Source organism: Canis lupus, chromosome 8, assembly GCF_011100685.1.
Source record: "Canis lupus familiaris isolate Mischka breed German Shepherd chromosome 8, alternate assembly UU_Cfam_GSD_1.0, whole genome shotgun sequence".
Classification (NCBI taxonomy): domain Eukaryota; kingdom Metazoa; phylum Chordata; class Mammalia; order Carnivora; family Canidae; genus Canis; species Canis lupus.
Genome location: NC_049229.1, coordinates 43,100,722 through 43,116,267, shown reverse-complemented (window position 1 = coordinate 43,116,267; position 15,546 = coordinate 43,100,722). Strand labels below are relative to the sequence as shown.

The 15,546-nt window shown below is 47.0% G+C and overlaps 2 long non-coding RNA genes across 2 annotated transcripts; both read left to right on the top strand.

The window, feature by feature from the left end:
- The first annotated feature begins 7,291 nt into the window (after positions 1 to 7,291).
- On the top strand, positions 7,292 to 10,701 carry LOC119872998. The gene is made up of 3 exons (XR_005362889.1): positions 7,292 to 7,370; positions 7,923 to 8,098; positions 9,575 to 10,701. It is a non-coding gene; the product is annotated as an uncharacterized LOC119872998 (long non-coding RNA).
- Positions 10,702 to 15,474, top strand: LOC111097089. The gene is made up of 3 exons (XR_005362888.1): positions 10,702 to 11,158; positions 12,500 to 12,717; positions 14,826 to 15,474. It is a non-coding gene; the product is annotated as an uncharacterized LOC111097089 (long non-coding RNA).
- The last annotated feature ends 72 nt before the right edge of the window (positions 15,475 to 15,546 follow it).

Sequence of the window (15,546 nt, the reverse complement as noted above, 5' to 3'; positions counted from 1 at the left end):
GTTATGTGCCGGGCACCATGCTTGGCTCTGCAGGTTAGCCGTGAATGATGCAAACAAAGGCCTGCTCTGGTGGAGTTTACAGACGAGAAGGGGAAGACACAACAAAACCATAAACAAATCAGTATAGAACCTAACCGAGTCAATGGTGACAGGAAGAAAGATGAAGGGAGATAAGGGGAGGGTGGTTGGAGTGGAAAGGTAAGCTAGTTCTGTACCTGCGGTGGGGAAATCTCTGGAGAGAAGAGGCCTGAGGGAAAGGAATGGGACTGGCAGATCTAGGGGGAGGGAACAGCAGGTACGATATTCTGTGGCCAGAAGGAGGAGCTTGAGGCATGACAAGGACGTCAGCATGGCTCTGTGTTGGGAAGGAGAGTGTGGCAGCAGGTGGGGGTGCAAAAGAAGGCAGGGCTGCATCTCTGCAGCCCACAGAATCCCAGTTTTTCTATGTCTGACAGGAGGCCACGGACTGATTTGGGAGACACATGGAGCACGGGATTTGAAAGCTGCCAACTATCAGAAAAGTGGACCAGGAGGATTCGATCCTGGAATGGAGACAGGTGTGAGGAAAAAGAGGAGGCAAGGTTGGTTACTAGGTTTGCCTCCTGAGCTTCCAAGTCCGTGGTGCTGGTGAAGGGAAGTTAAGAATTGTGTTTGAGGGGCAGCCCCGGTGGCACAGCCTGGGGTGTGATCCTGGAGACCTGGGATCGAGTCCCACATCGGGCTCCCTGCATGGAGCCTGCTTCTCCCTCTCCCTCTGCCTGTGTCTCTGCCTCTCTCTCTGTGTCTATGAATAAATAAATAAAATCTTTAAAAAAAAAAAAAAAAGATTTGTGTTTGAGACATGACGTTGGAGGTGCCCAGTGACCACCCCCATGGAGATCCTGGTGCAGCTGGAGATGTGAGGCTGTGAGTCTACATCTGGAGTGGGGTCATCTGCATGTGGAGCTGACAGTTAAGGGAGATATGGGATCCCTGGAGAAACTTAAAAGAGAGGAGTGAGGAAGTGAGCACCAAGCCCTGGGTCTCTACTACAAAGTCCCCAAGAGGAAGCTGAACCACCCTGGGGACGGAACAAGAGGAGCCAGAGAGGAAAGATGAAGCCAAGCAGGTGAGGCGTGCTGACCAAGTGAAGGCACGCTGGCAGGAAAGGGGCAGGCCTACCTGTGCCAAAAGCTGTTCACAGGTGAGACCGTGTAGACTGGCACGTTGGAGGCCACAGGGAACCTGGACAAGAGAGCCTCAGTGGAGTGGTCTGGAGCGAGCACAAGCATGAAGGGACAGCAGGAGACCCAAATGCAAGGACTAACAAATCTCCTTGAGGGGGTTTGCTACACAGGGAATAGGGAAATGGAGCCGTAGACCAGCTCAGTGGACCTGCAGGGAGAAGAAGGAGAAGCTGAGTGGTCATCGAAGACCTTGCTGAGAGGGTTCAGAGCTGCAGAAGCGGACAGGGGACTGCTGTGTCAGTCGGGAAGTTGGCATGTCGCCCCTGAGATTGGAAGGAAAGAGCCATGGAAGGATAAACATGCAGATGACTCTGATGGGGTTGGAGGGCCTCTGCTAGCACTCTTTTCTCTGGCCTGAAATTTCACCTTGGCTGTTTTTGGAAGCCTGACTTTTAGCAACCAAAGAGAAAGAAGTTACCTCAAGTGCCACCCCCTTATTACCAGGCAAGAATGAAGCTGAGATGGAGGCTGGTGCAGGAAGGCCTCAAAATAAAGAGTGAGCTCTAGTTAGAGCCCTTTTGCCCAAGGCTGCATGTGCCTGGGTGGGTCATAAAAGCTGGCCTGGCTGGGGCAGCGTGCGCAGGATAGGACGCCGGCAAACAGCCTACAGCCTCACAGCCCAGGGTTTTGCTTACTACTGGATGAGGCATTCACTTAAAAACCAGTCAGCTCTGGCTGGGGGCCTGGTGACACAGAGGGGCTAACAGACCTCTGGCAGGGAGAAGTCCTTTCTGTTGTCTCATCATTCCCAAAGGGCTTCTTCCACCCACACCAGTGAAATAATGAGGATGACTTTTGCACCTAGAAAAGGGATGTACCAGTTAGGGTGCCTTAAGCCAATGTAACAGTGATGCTCGATACTCAAAGTATGGTCCCTGAACCAGCAGCATCAATGTCAACTGGGATCACTAAAAATATAGAACCTCAGACCTGACAAATCTGTCTTAGTTTAATGAATTCCCAGGTGATTTGTAAGCATATTAAAGTTTGAGAACCACTGGCTTATGCTACTGGTTCTCAAACTTGCTACACCTTAGCATCACCAGATGTTTAAAAGTACTGATTTTTTAATACCACCCTATCTTACGCAGTCCTCCCAGAAATGTTGCTTTTACTGGTAGGGCTATGGCTTTGGCATAGGGAATTTTAAAAGCTTCCCAGGTTATTCTAACATGCTAACTTAACCACTAATTTTGAGAACCACTAACTTAAACTGTAAAGGTATTTATTTTGTGAGTTAGATTCAAGGTAACTCCAGGGTAGATTCAGCAACCCCCCTGATGTAATTGAGGATAAGCCATTATTAGAGTTTTTTGATCCTTAGGCTTATCACCTCATGGTTGCAAGATGGCTGCCATAGCTCCTGGAATCACTCACCCACATGACAGGAATCAAATGTTGGTAATGAGGTGCAGGGTCAATGCACCTCAAGTTTTTTGACTTCCCTCCTTTTGTCAAGTGGGGAGAAAACATTCTTAGATCCTTGCAACAGATGTCCCCTTGGTTCTCGTTGGGCAAAGACAGGTCACCTTTAGCTGCTGTGGAGACTGGAAAAGTGAATTTTGAGGTTTTTCACTGTCCATAGAGGGAAGCAAAAAATGGAAAAGAGGGATGGAAAGGCTCCCAGGCAGGCAGTCATCATCAGTGTCTGCTGGAAAAGGCACATCTGGAGTACAAATGCATAGACATGAGGCAAGAAATAACCAAGTCATTAATTAATTCCCTCCACCCCTAAGCAAGAAGCTGCTCCCTGACTCCCCCAACTGGGAATATTCACAGAAGCTTCTGGAGACGCCACCCACTTGGCCCAGTTTATGTTTTGGTGGAAACTCTTAATATTTCCATTGTCTGACTTGAGAGTGTTGAAATTATTCATCTTAATTAAGTGTTGCCTAGGTGTTATTTTGACAGAGACTCTCACCCATTGAATTTTCTTTACCTCTTCTTTGTTTTAGAAGCCAAGAAGGAAAACGCTAGGGGGGAGGGCAACTCTCCCACCTGCAGTATCTGCATCTGAAAGACTGCTGGAAGAAATGACAGTCAGATTGGCCCCAGGCTGGCCTGACTTCCCACTCAGCCGGTTTTTTTAGAGTCTTGAAAGCCAGCAAGAACTCTTTCTTGGCAGAAGTAGCTGCCAGGGTTCCCAGGTAAGACGAATAACATCCCTTCCCCAAGTAGACCAGGTGCGGTTTCACGAGTGGGCATTTGTCCTCTGGATGAAAATGTGCATTCCTAACGCATGCCAGGAGGTTTTGTGAGGAGAAGGAGCAAGTCTAGACAGGTGACCGTGGGCAGGCTCTCGGAGGTGGCAGCGTATGAGCTGAGACTTTGAATGGACATCCAACCATAAGCAAATCTGGGGTAATAGAGTTCCAGAGGAAACAACAAGAAAAAAGACTCGTATAGGAATGAGCTTGGTCATTTCTAAGAAAGATGGTAAACTGGGAGGTCTTTTCCTGGGATAAATTCCCGTAGTGGGGTAACAGGACCAAAGGTTATAGACATTTTTGTTTTAAAGATTTTATTTATTTGTTTGTTTGAGAGAGAGAGAGAGAGAAAGAGAAAGAGCAAAGAGAAGGGCAGAGAGACTGGGAGAGAGAGAGAATCTTAAGCCGATTCCACACCCAGCACAGAGCCCCATGCAGGGCTCCATCCCACAACCCTGAGATCATGACCCAAGCCAAAACCAAGAGTTGGACTCTCAACTGACTAAGCTACCCAGGCTCCCCGCTTATGACATCTTTATGACTTTTGACACACACACACATACATGTTTATGGCTGGCTTGTTTTCCAAAATGAACATATATAGGATCATGTGTCCAATTTCTGTTTTTTTTTTTAAAGACTTTATTTATTTACTCATGAGATACACACACACACACAGAGAGAGAGAGAGAGAGAGAGAGGCAGAGACACAGGCAGAGGGAGAAGCAGGCTCCATGCAGGGAGCCAGACGTGGGACTCGATCCCGGGTCTCCAGGATCACGACCCGGGCTGAAGGCGGCGCCAAACCGCTAAGCAACCGGGGCTGCCCATGTGTCCAATTTCTAATAGTTGTTATTCCTGGGACGTAGGATTCAGAGGTTGACATGATGAGAAAAGGGGCTTTAACATTTCCATCTTCTGCCTGATTTGAATTTTGGCTATATATTTTGTTATAAATCATTTGTAAAATTTAAAGTGGCCTAATGTTTTAGAACATTGGTAATAAACAGGGTGGTAGGTACAGTGTTTTATTATAATATTTAGATGTCAGGATCCCTGGATGGCTCAGCGGTTTGGTGCCTGCCTTCGGCCCAGGGCGTGGTCCTGGAGTCCCAGGATTGTCCCACATCGGTCTCCCTGCATGGAGCCTGCTTCTCCCTCTGCCTGTGTCTCTGCCCCTCTCTCTCTGTGTCTCTCATGAATAAATAAAATAAAATCTTTAACAACAACAAAAAAATGATATTTATATGTCCTATATGTATTACACGACTTCCATTATGAATATGAAATATTCATACCAAAAACATGACTTTTATAAAATGTATTAATCTACATGCCACCAGGTAGCTTTAAATTAACAGTTTCACCACATACACACAAAGATTAATGATTATTCCTTTTTAACCTTTTTGCTTTTTAATTCAAGTTTAGGCTCTGGTTTGCTCTGATGTTAGATAACCTACTTTATACTCTGTAAGTTTCAGGTTTTTTGTTAAATGGAAAGAAAGATCTGACTAACCTCTCAATTCCCTAACAGAAATGTACAGGTGAGCAGCCCGAGTGGCTCAGCGGTTTAGCGCTGCCTTCGGCCCAGGGTGTAATCCTGGGGTCCTAAGATCGAGTCCCACATTGGGCTCCCTGCATGGAGCCTGCTTCTCCCCCTGCCTGTGTCTCTGCCTCTCTCTCTATGTCTCTCATAAATAAATAAATAAAATCTTAAAAAAAAAAAAAAAGAAATGTTCAGGAAGTTAAATAAAGTAGTAAATGGAAGGGACTCTGCAAATTTTTATTTTTTTAAGGTTTATTTATTTAGGGCAGCCTGAGTGGCTCAGCAGTTTAGTGCTGCCTTTAGCCCAGGGCGTGATCCTGGAGACCGGGGATCAAGTCCCACGTTGGGCTCCGTGCATGGAGCCTACTTTTCCCTCTGCCTGTATCTCTACCTCTCTCTCTCTCTGTGTATCTCATGAATAAATAAATAAAATATTTTAAAAAATATTTATTTATTTGAGGGAGGTGGAAGGAGAGGGAGAGAGAGAGAGAATCTTTTTCTTTCTTTTTTTTTTTTTTTTTTAGATTTTATTTATTTATTTAAAAGAGGGACGAGCAGACTCCATGTCAAGCAGGGAGCCCAATCTGGGCTCTATCCCAGGACCCTGAGATCATGACCTGAGCTGAAATCAAGAGTTGGACTCCCAACCAGTCCAACTAGCCACCTAGGTTGCCCTTCTATAGATTTTTAAATGCAATGGAATAGAATGAAGGAGGAAACAGAATTGGGAAGGAATTTTCATTGGGGATGGATTCCTGCCAGTGGCTTCTTAGTACTGCCTTCCTGGACTCCCCCATTCACCCTGAGGTCTCCATTCTCTTAATTCTGTCCAGAATGTTCTTAATCCTAAGGCTACACAATGTGACACTTCAATGGTTTTGTATGCATTGATGATGACCTCCTCTGGAGAAGGGCGCCATGAAGACACCATGTTCTGATAGTGGGATCTGAGGCATTAGTGAGTGGGTAGAGAGGAGATAATTTGGGGGAAAGAGTGGTCTTTTACAGAGAGTTGTATGTGTTGGGAAGAGCTTCAGATTAGGCTTTGGAAGAACTATCTGAGTACTTCAGTGACTAGCTCTGAGCATGTCAAGTCTTTTCACCTCCCTGCTTCAGTTGTCTTGAGCTGTGGGGCAGTTTACACCTTTGTTCTGCCATTTGCTGCCTGCAAGCCATTAAATGTCCCTATGGTCAACGGACTCTCTGTTCACCAATATCCAGGCCTTCTCCCCTTCCCAGAGCATGGAAGACTCAGCCCTCTTGCAGTTCTGTGGGGCCATGGGACCGGTTCTGGCAAATGAAGTGACCGAGAAAGCTCACTTCCAAGCTGAGTGAACAACACATGCCTGGTTGTCCAGACTCTCTCCTGTCCTGCCACGGCACAATTGTACAGGAGGCCTTGTGTTGACACGGTGTGCTCCAAGGTCAAAGTAGCCAGGATCACTGAGTGACCACACGGAAGGCTGCTGCATGAGTAGGAAATGCACTCTAACTGCATAAAACCCCGGAGATGCTTGAGATTGTTGCTACAGCACAGTCTAGCCTAGCCTAACACATAAACTGAGACTAAACTTCCCCTCCTCTAGGGGAATGACACCTATTCAACCTGGTTGTAGTAAAGATGGAATGAGAGAATGGGTGTCAGATTCTAAGCTCAACATTGGCTCACGGAAAGAGCTCACTAAGTGTTTGCTTCTTGCCCTTCCCTAGCAAGATGCTCTTTCTTGGCAAAGGGAAACCAGGCCACCTGACCAGACCTTCCTGAGCATGGTGGGGGTTAACAGTGAGTCAATAGCTCCTTATGGAAGTAGGTTCACAGTCCTTACTAAACAGCAGGTATCATGAGTTCTGTCTCTCCAACTTCCTGGTTCCTTCCATGTAAATCGTGCGGTGGTAATTTGGGGTTGTTGAGAGATGTGGTACTGACAGCTTCTGATGTCCACCTTCCACTTGCAACAAGCTGTGGCAGCTGCACTTCCTCCCCACCACCACCACCAGCTGCTGCCATCTTGCAGGGGTGGGGGGAGTGGGGGGTGGGGGGAGTGGGGGGTGGGGGGGTGGGGGGGTGGGGCAGGAACTGAGTAGGTAGGGGTAGGGTGGGGAGGGAGCCTTCCTCATTTACCATGAACTGTCCCCTGTGGGACAGGGAAGAAATAGGCATCTGTAGGGCCTCTGTGCCTCACTTAGTTTAGTTTATGTCTTGACACTACTAACAACAGCATAATTTTTATTTTTAATTTTATATTTAATTTAAATAAAATGAAAACAAACCTCTGAGCTGCAAGTACCTTTTTTCTTTTTTCAAAGAGGAAAGTTTTAATGAAAGGGTGGTGCAAGGAGCAGAACATGAGCCTGAGAGTTCAATGGGGAGAAACCAAAGCCCAGCAGGTAAAGCACCTTTCCCTTGTTAATGGTGGCTGGGTTTGTCCGGGGTGTGGCTCTGCCTGGTGGCTCCTGCAACTGGACTGATACTTTCAGGTGCCTCAGGACAGCAATTTCTTGAATCCCACAGTGAGGGACAAGAGAGGTTAAAACACTCTTAGGAATTTAAATCAGTGCAATGGCAGGATTTCCCAAAGTCAATGATTCAGGATTGCTCACCTGGATACCTTCCCCACTGAGATCCACCCCCACCTCCACGTCTAGTTATGGAGAAGAGGATGGGAACAACTCAGAAATGCTTTTAGCTGAAACTTTAAAGACTCAGAAGAAACTCAAGTCTATTTTCAAAGTCGGGTCCTGGCTATGGTAGGGCCTGGTCCTATTTTGGCCACTCTCCTGACCCATAGGAGCTGTGGCCAGACAAGTAATGAGCTATCCTAGAGAGGTCAGAAAGATGTATTCCACTGTCTGCACTCCATCTTATGAGAAACAGATGACTCTGCTCTAAAATGGCGAACACCTCCAGAAATCCATCCTTGTCCCTTCTTTGTTCCAAAGAAAACACTTGTCTTGGCTTCTGTTCTCACGCTCAGACGTGCTCTATGGGAGTGGAGCTCCTGAGCCAAGGACCTGAGACTTGAATTTGAATGGAAGTCAACAAGCCCATCCATGAGCTATGACCACAGAGTGGTGGGACTGCCTTCATAATGAACCTTCCAGACCTACACATCCAAGTGAGTGTCGTTCCCTTCAACATGGTAACCTAGGTGGGTTACAGATTTATATCCAAGGTGATATAATAGCAAAGTATCAACATTTATGAAGCATTTACCAAATGTTAGGTTCTGTGCTAAAAACCTTATGGGTATTTCTCATTTGACCCTCACGATCCCATTACCACATGAGAAAACTAAGGTTAAGAGAGATCAGGTCATGTGACCACTAGGTAGTGAAGCTGGGAGTCAAACCATGGCCCAAAGTTCTCCACTCCAAAGGTTAGAATGATGTTGAAAACTTGGAATGTATGCTGTTCTTTTTTTTTTTTTTTTTTTAAGGATTTTATTTATTTATTCATGAGAGACACACAGAGAGAGAAGCAGAGACACAGGTAGAGGGAGAAGCAGGCTCCATGCAGGGAACCTGATGTGTACTGATCCGGGTCTCCCGGATTACGCCCCAGGCCGAAGGCAGAGCTAAACCGCTGAGCCACCTGGGCTGCCCGGAATGTATGCTGTCTTTTCAGATCCTCACTGATTGTGTGAGGATTCACTTTCACTCAGGTTCAGCCCCAGGAATCAGGAACTTTCACATTCTTTCATTAGGTTATTGAAATCTCACCACCCTGAGGCATGCGGCCACTCATCTCAGTGGTCTTCTTGAGGAAGCCAGGGACATTCAGAGAGGTTAAGGAACTTGCAGGATGTGGCACTTCGATTACTCTTGAGAATGGACTTAATTTTTTTGAAACAGCCAAAAGCTCTTTGGAGCAAAGTCTACTATATAATTTATCCAACTTGGCAAAATTAGACGTGTTCAGTATAAATTTACATAAGACTCATCGTCTTGTGGGGTTCATAATCTAGGTCATGAAGGCAATTCCAGAAAAGTTGTTTCAGGAATGGTTAGAAATTTCTTTCTCATCTGAACCCAAATCTGCCTCCTTGTAATTTGCTCCTGTGGCTCTAGTTTGAATCCTGGAGCCACAAAGACTCAGCCTCATCACCAGCACTCTCCATGCCCTACTCTGTACTAACAAGCTTGGTTATCTGGTTGCAACCCAGGCAGATTAGAAGCAGTGAATTAGAAAATATGGACATGTACATGAGAATCACCTGGGACATCTCTGACCTACACTGGAGAGTCCAGCTTAATCCAACAGCCTGAGGGATAAAAGCATAGTTGTTTTTTTGAAGTTTATCAAGTGACTTTAACATAGGCTTGAGAAACACTGAGTTAAGAAGAGAGAATTTAAACCCAGAACAGCTCAGTGTCTAGTCCAAGGTTTCACAGGAACCATGCCCCAGAGTTGAGCATCAAGTCACCACCCAACTGGCCCTTGCTTTCTCTGGACATGCCCACCCTTCTTGACCTGCAAGGGTTCCCTGAGCTTGGACTCCCAGCAGGCACAAGGGAGAAACAATCTCTGCAGTGTGTCCCGTTCTGAAGATGGTGCTCATCACCCCTGACAATGTCTAATTCCTTGTTCAAAGGCATCTGTGTGGGATGTGCTGTCTGGAATGCTGCAAAGCTGGATGCAGATAATGCACAGGTACTTCTGGGTTCTGACTCTGCTTAGCCCCCATGTGAGGTTGTAGCCTTAGTGACATGAGTTGGGTCCAGAACCATTTCTCTTGATTGCCCTGAATTATTAGAAGTGCATTCCTCTAGAACTATGATGTAAGCTCTATTGTAACAGGGTAAGAAATCCACCTTTCCGGTGAGATCTTACCTCCTACGGATGAAGGCTGGCAGGCACTCCTCCCCACCTCCAGAATCCTGAGGGTCAAAGGAAGCTATGGAGCGAGGTTTACCTCTATTGCTCCCTTTCATCTGAGAAGATTTTGAGACCTTACCTAATTTAATTTAACCTCACCTTACAGGGATTGAGTGTAGCTTCAGTACCCATAACCTTGAGCTGGGGACATGAGGAAGGACCGGCTTCCTGGTGCTGGCCCTGAGACTAATAGGAATAACAGGCCTAAGTGAACTGAGGCAGGGGTGGGCTGGGGTTGCCTCTACTGCGGCTCCTCTGGGAGTCTGCCCACTAACCAAGCCTTGCCTCCTTGGTCCCTCTCTCTGTAGCCCCGTATTTCAGCCTCTCCAGCAGTCTTTCTTTCTTAAGCCACAAATTTCCCAAGATGTCTGGCCCCAGCTCTCTGCTGCTAACAGAAACCTCTATCTGGCTGCTACTACTTGTCCATTTCCCTTCCATGGCTGTCTCAACTCCCTTCCCTCAAGTCAAAGACTTGGAAACAACAGGAGGGAATTTCAGGCCAAGAGCAAGGGATGGGTGTAGTGATTAATCAAATGCCAACCAGCTATTTACATGATTACAAATGAACCGCTTCCACAGACACAGTGATTTCATGTGATCTGCCATCAAAATAACCTTGTATGATAGTTGATTTTATGGGTCTCCTTGATTGAGCCATGGACGCCTGTATATTTGGTCATACATTATGCTGGGTGCTTCTGGATGAGATCAACATCTAAATCAGTAGACTGGGGATGCCTGCGTGGCTCAGCAGTTGGGCGTCTGCCTTTGGTTCAGGGCGTGATCTGGAGACCCGGGATCAAGTCCCACGTCGGGCTCCCTGCGTGGAGCCTGCTTCTCCCTCTGCCTGTGTCTCTGCCTTTCTCTCTCTGTGTCTCTCATGAATAAATAAATAAAATCTTTAAAATCCATCCATCCATCCATCCATCCATCCATCCATCCATCAGTAGACTGAGTGAAGCAGACTGCTCTCCTTAATGTGGCTGGGCCTCAACTAATCAGTTGAAGGTCTGAATAGAGCAAAAAGCTGACCCTCCCCCAACTAAGGGAGAATTCTTCTTGTCGGATGGCCTTTGAATTGGCATGTCTGCTTTTTTCCTGCCTTTGGACTTGAACTGAACAGAAACACTGGCTTTTTCTGGGTCCTGAACCTGTCAGCCTTAGCACTGGAACTACAATATAGGCTCTCCTGCTTCTCAGACATTCAGACTCACACTAGAATTACCCTGCTGCCTCTCCTGAGTCTCCAGCTTACCAACTTACCCTGTGGATCCTGGGACTTGCCCATCTCTATAATCAGGTGAGCTAATTCCTTATAATAAATCTCTTTCTCTATATATACATCCTACTGGTTCTGTTTCTCTGGAGACCCTGACCAATGTACCTTGCCTCACAGATGTTCCTAATATTCCCATTTTACAGACGGAAAAAAGGGTCACCACCACCCACTCAGGTGTACACTGCCCTGCCCTCTAGCAGCACCATCTTGATCCCACTCACTCCAGTTCTGCTCTCCTCCTGCCCCCCCTCACCCCATGTCTATACATCCCGCTCACCTTGTCTAGGTGGAAGCTCTGCCTAGACAGCTGGCCCACCTGGGCCACCACTGTGCCTGGATCTAGGATCTGTGATTCTTCCCTGCTTCTTTCATAGGCAAGATATTCCTGGGGGAGTTAAAACACACTTGCTGGTCTTCGCTGGTTCTGCAGTTACTTCCTTTTTAAACAGTTGGAAATATTTCAGGACCCACATGATTCCATTTGGTTGTCAAGCCACATCATTGTTTTGGAGAGGAGGCTATATTTCCTGGAGACTGTGCCTAATCTCCATTTCTTTCCCCACCTCTTTACACATTCCTTTCTCACTCCAGATAATCTCCTCCTGCCTGCAGGTTTATTTCCAAAACAACTCAAGGAAAGGTGTTTGACCGGCCCATACATTTTGACCTGCTGTGTTTTCGCAAAATCTAGGGGGTAGCTTAGCTTCTTCTTGGCTATAGGCCGGATAATTTTTGTGCTACCGCAAATGTATTCTGACTTTAAAATGGTAGAAAGGAAGGAAAGAAAGGAAGAACAAAGGAGAGGAAAGAAACCAATAGTAACACCCAACAGCCAAATTTATATGCACAATATGGTAATCATTCTGTAAGAACAGCTTGTACTTGCAGATAACTCAGCCTCTGGCCAACCAGAAACAGGGGGTACCAATAACCACGGCAAGCCAGATACCAACCACAAGATTCTATTTGCCTATCTCTATCCAAAAACACTTTGACACATCAATTCTTCTTCCTTCTGAACATACAGAGAAACAGGTCGGTGGAGGGGGTTGCTCAGACAGTTGACCTAGGTGGGAGACAAGATCTCCCAGGCCTGGCGGTGTTCTCGGTGAGGCCTCAGTGAGGCTTCTCAAGACGGGAACCAGGGGGCAGGGTGATCAGCTGTACCACAATGCAGTTAGGGAATGTGGAGGACGGCTTTCCAGAAGGCGGGATCATGAAATTGGGATAGAAGAAAAAGGCTTGTGGAGGGCGTGCCAAGAGGGCCATGAAGTAATGTTCCCAGAGCTCTCTAGCCCTCTGGTTAAAGGACCATTAACCACGAATTATTATCCTGGCTATTATTTCTGTCTGCAATAACAGCCATGACAATGGATGCTGCAAAGGTCAACCCTGGGGCTCCTGTTGCCTAATCCATTTAGTGAGGGTTGGAGGCGGAAATGAGCTGATGAAGTTTGTTGTCGATCCAGACACGTTTCAGCTGGCCGGCCAAGAGACCTGTGAGAAACTCCAGATGGAGTTAATCTCCTGTGTGTCCCAGGCGAGGACAGTGGCTAAACTTTAACCTGAGCCCACTCAAGGTAAGGCACAAGGAGTGAAAGCTCATCTCCGCTTCTTTTATGAGGACTCGGGGGTGAGGTCCTGACAGGGAGTGGGCAATCGCCCTGTTCAGGGCAGAGGCTTGCCTTGGTCACTAGAACATGCCTGCTGTAGAGAGGCTGCAGGCTCCAGCCTCCTGAGCAGCTGCTACAGCCACAGGGGTCTGGGCTGCCCCTTTTATCTGGAGTCATCTCAAACCCACCTGGCATTGAGACCTGCCCAAGGTCACATAGTGAGATGGAGGCTGAGCCAGGACCAGAAGCTAGGGCCCTTGGCTTCTGGCCCAGAGTATCTCCACTCCACCTGTCTGCAGCTCCCCTTGCCCCCACCACCCCACCAGAGGCAGGTAAACAGCAGCCTTGAAGCCTCCAGCTGGACATGGTGGGGAATGGGGAACCTGGGGCCACCCAACTCTCATTCACTCCCGTCAGGCCTTCTGACAAAAGCATATTGAGCACCTACTAGGTCTCTTGCACTGCTAGCACGTGGAGGATGAGGGCATGGAGTTCGGAGTCAGACCTTGGTCATTTAATCCTTCTGAGCCTTGATTTCCTCATCTGCAAAATGGGCAACATTAATCCCTGTGCCTAACACATACAGTGAGTGCTCCATGAAAGGTGGCTAAATAAGACGAGGGCCTGGCCCTGGAGAAGTTCTTGGTCTCTCAGGGAGCCAGATTCATCAATAACTATATGCACATGAACACAGTGTTGGGAGCAGAGGAAGGAATGCCTAACTAACCAGGGGGTACCCTGGTTACCCTGCTGCTTGCCAGCTGGATGACCACGAGCAAGTTCCTCCACCTATTTAGAGGGCCTCCACCTATTTAGAGGGGCCTGAATCTTCTTACTTGTATACTGGGATAATACAGAAAGCACATAAATTCAGGGTTATGGATTTATGATTTGGACATCATAAATATGAAGGGCATAATGATCAGTTACCATCAATAAAGTAGTATCTTCAATTTTGGAGTGAAGTCAGAGCATCTTCACAGGAGAGGTAACATTTGAATTGAGTTTTGAGCAGAGCCTTACAGGGAGAAGTTAGAGTGGCATGGACAAGGCATGGAGATGCAGAAATATGGCAGATCCAGAGAGGAGCCAGCAGTCTGAAGAGTCAGAAGCAGGGAGTTTGTGGGAGAGGGGTAGAGAGAGCTCTCTGGGAACAAGCTGGTGGGCCACGTGCTCCAGGTAAAGAAATTTGAACTTTTGGACAATGAGGGCCATTGGAGTTTTTTGAGCTTACATAGTACAGGATCAAATTGGCATTTATAAGATATATTTTGTTAGCATTTTATTGACTGCTGGTTTTTTGTTTTGCCAAGAGCCATTTTGTAATAGCAATAATACAATAGTAATAAACTCCTGAATAATTGTCAGAGCTCTATTGGTTGCAAGTGACAAAACCAAAATCGACCTAGGTGTGGTGGTTTTCAGCTGGGTCCACCAATTCTTTGATCTTCCTTCCTTTGAGAGGAGGGGCCCGATTCACCTCCCTTTAAGTGTAGGCTTGACGTAGTAACTCCTCACAAATAGAGTAAGTGGAAGTGACAATGCACACTTCAGAGACTAGTTCATAAAAGGCACGCCTCACTTGCCCTGGACATCTCATCCTGGGGGAGGTCAGCTGCCATATTGTGCAGACATTCAGCCCCTAGAAAGCCCACATGACATGGAGCTGAGGGCTCCTGCCACCAGCCACAGGGCAAGCCACTGTGAAAGCACATCCTTCAGGCCCAATCAGACCCTAAGAGTCCTTGCTAATACCCAGACTGAAATCCTATAAGAGACTCTGAACCAGAACCATTCAGCTTAGAGGACTCTCAAATCCCTGACCTACAGAAAGTGTGAGATAAAAGATATTCTTTTCAGCCACCACATTTTGCAGTAATTTATTGTGCAGCAAAAGATAATTAATATACTAAGTTATGCAACAAAACAAAGCAGGGAGTGAATTGGTACACATGAACTGAGAAGTTCTAAAGTAGTTACAATTTGACACACGGGATCAAAATAGGTCTCCTGGATTCAGTTTCTTTTCACCCCTTAGATCTGTCTTTCTCAATCAACACTGGCTTTTTTCTCAGGTTCCATGTGGTGGCTCCTGAAAACTCCAGGCTCCTATCATCTTCACTGCTCGGATCTCCTGGGGGTAGGGAGGTGGGGAAAAGATGGTGTGTGTCCCTCTCCCAAGGGTGACAGCAAAAGTCCCATTGTGTGTCACTCTTTCTGATTGGGTCCCCTGGCCATTCCTGGTAGTTACGGGTGGGGCCACCTTACCAGCAGGATGGGGCCTGGGGCAGGGGAGGTGCCTCCCTAGAGGAAAATCATAGTCCAGTTGCCAGGAGGGGAAATGGTTGCTGGGCAGTGAAACAATGGGTATCTATTATACCCATATTTGCATTGTACTTTTCTGTGTGTGTGTGTGTGTGTATGTGTGTTTGTGTCTGCTGTGTGTTATTCCACATTGGACACCTGACCTTCTCCTGGCTGTTCCTCAAATGCTTTAGCTTCCTCCATCCCATGTAGGTCTTAAATGTTTCCTACTCAGTGAAACTTGCCCTAAACATGCCATTCTTAAAATGTAACATCCCTCTACTTCTCCATTAAGATATTGCAGTTTTTGGGCAGCCCGGGTGGCTCAGCGGTTTAGCACCGCTTTCGGTCCAGGGCGTGATCCTGGAAACCCAGGATTGAGTCCCACGTCAGGCTCCCTGCATGGAGCCTGCTTCTCCCTCTGCCTGTGTCTCTACCTCTCTCTCTGTGTGTGTGTCTCTCATGAATAAATAAATAAAATCTTAAAAAAAA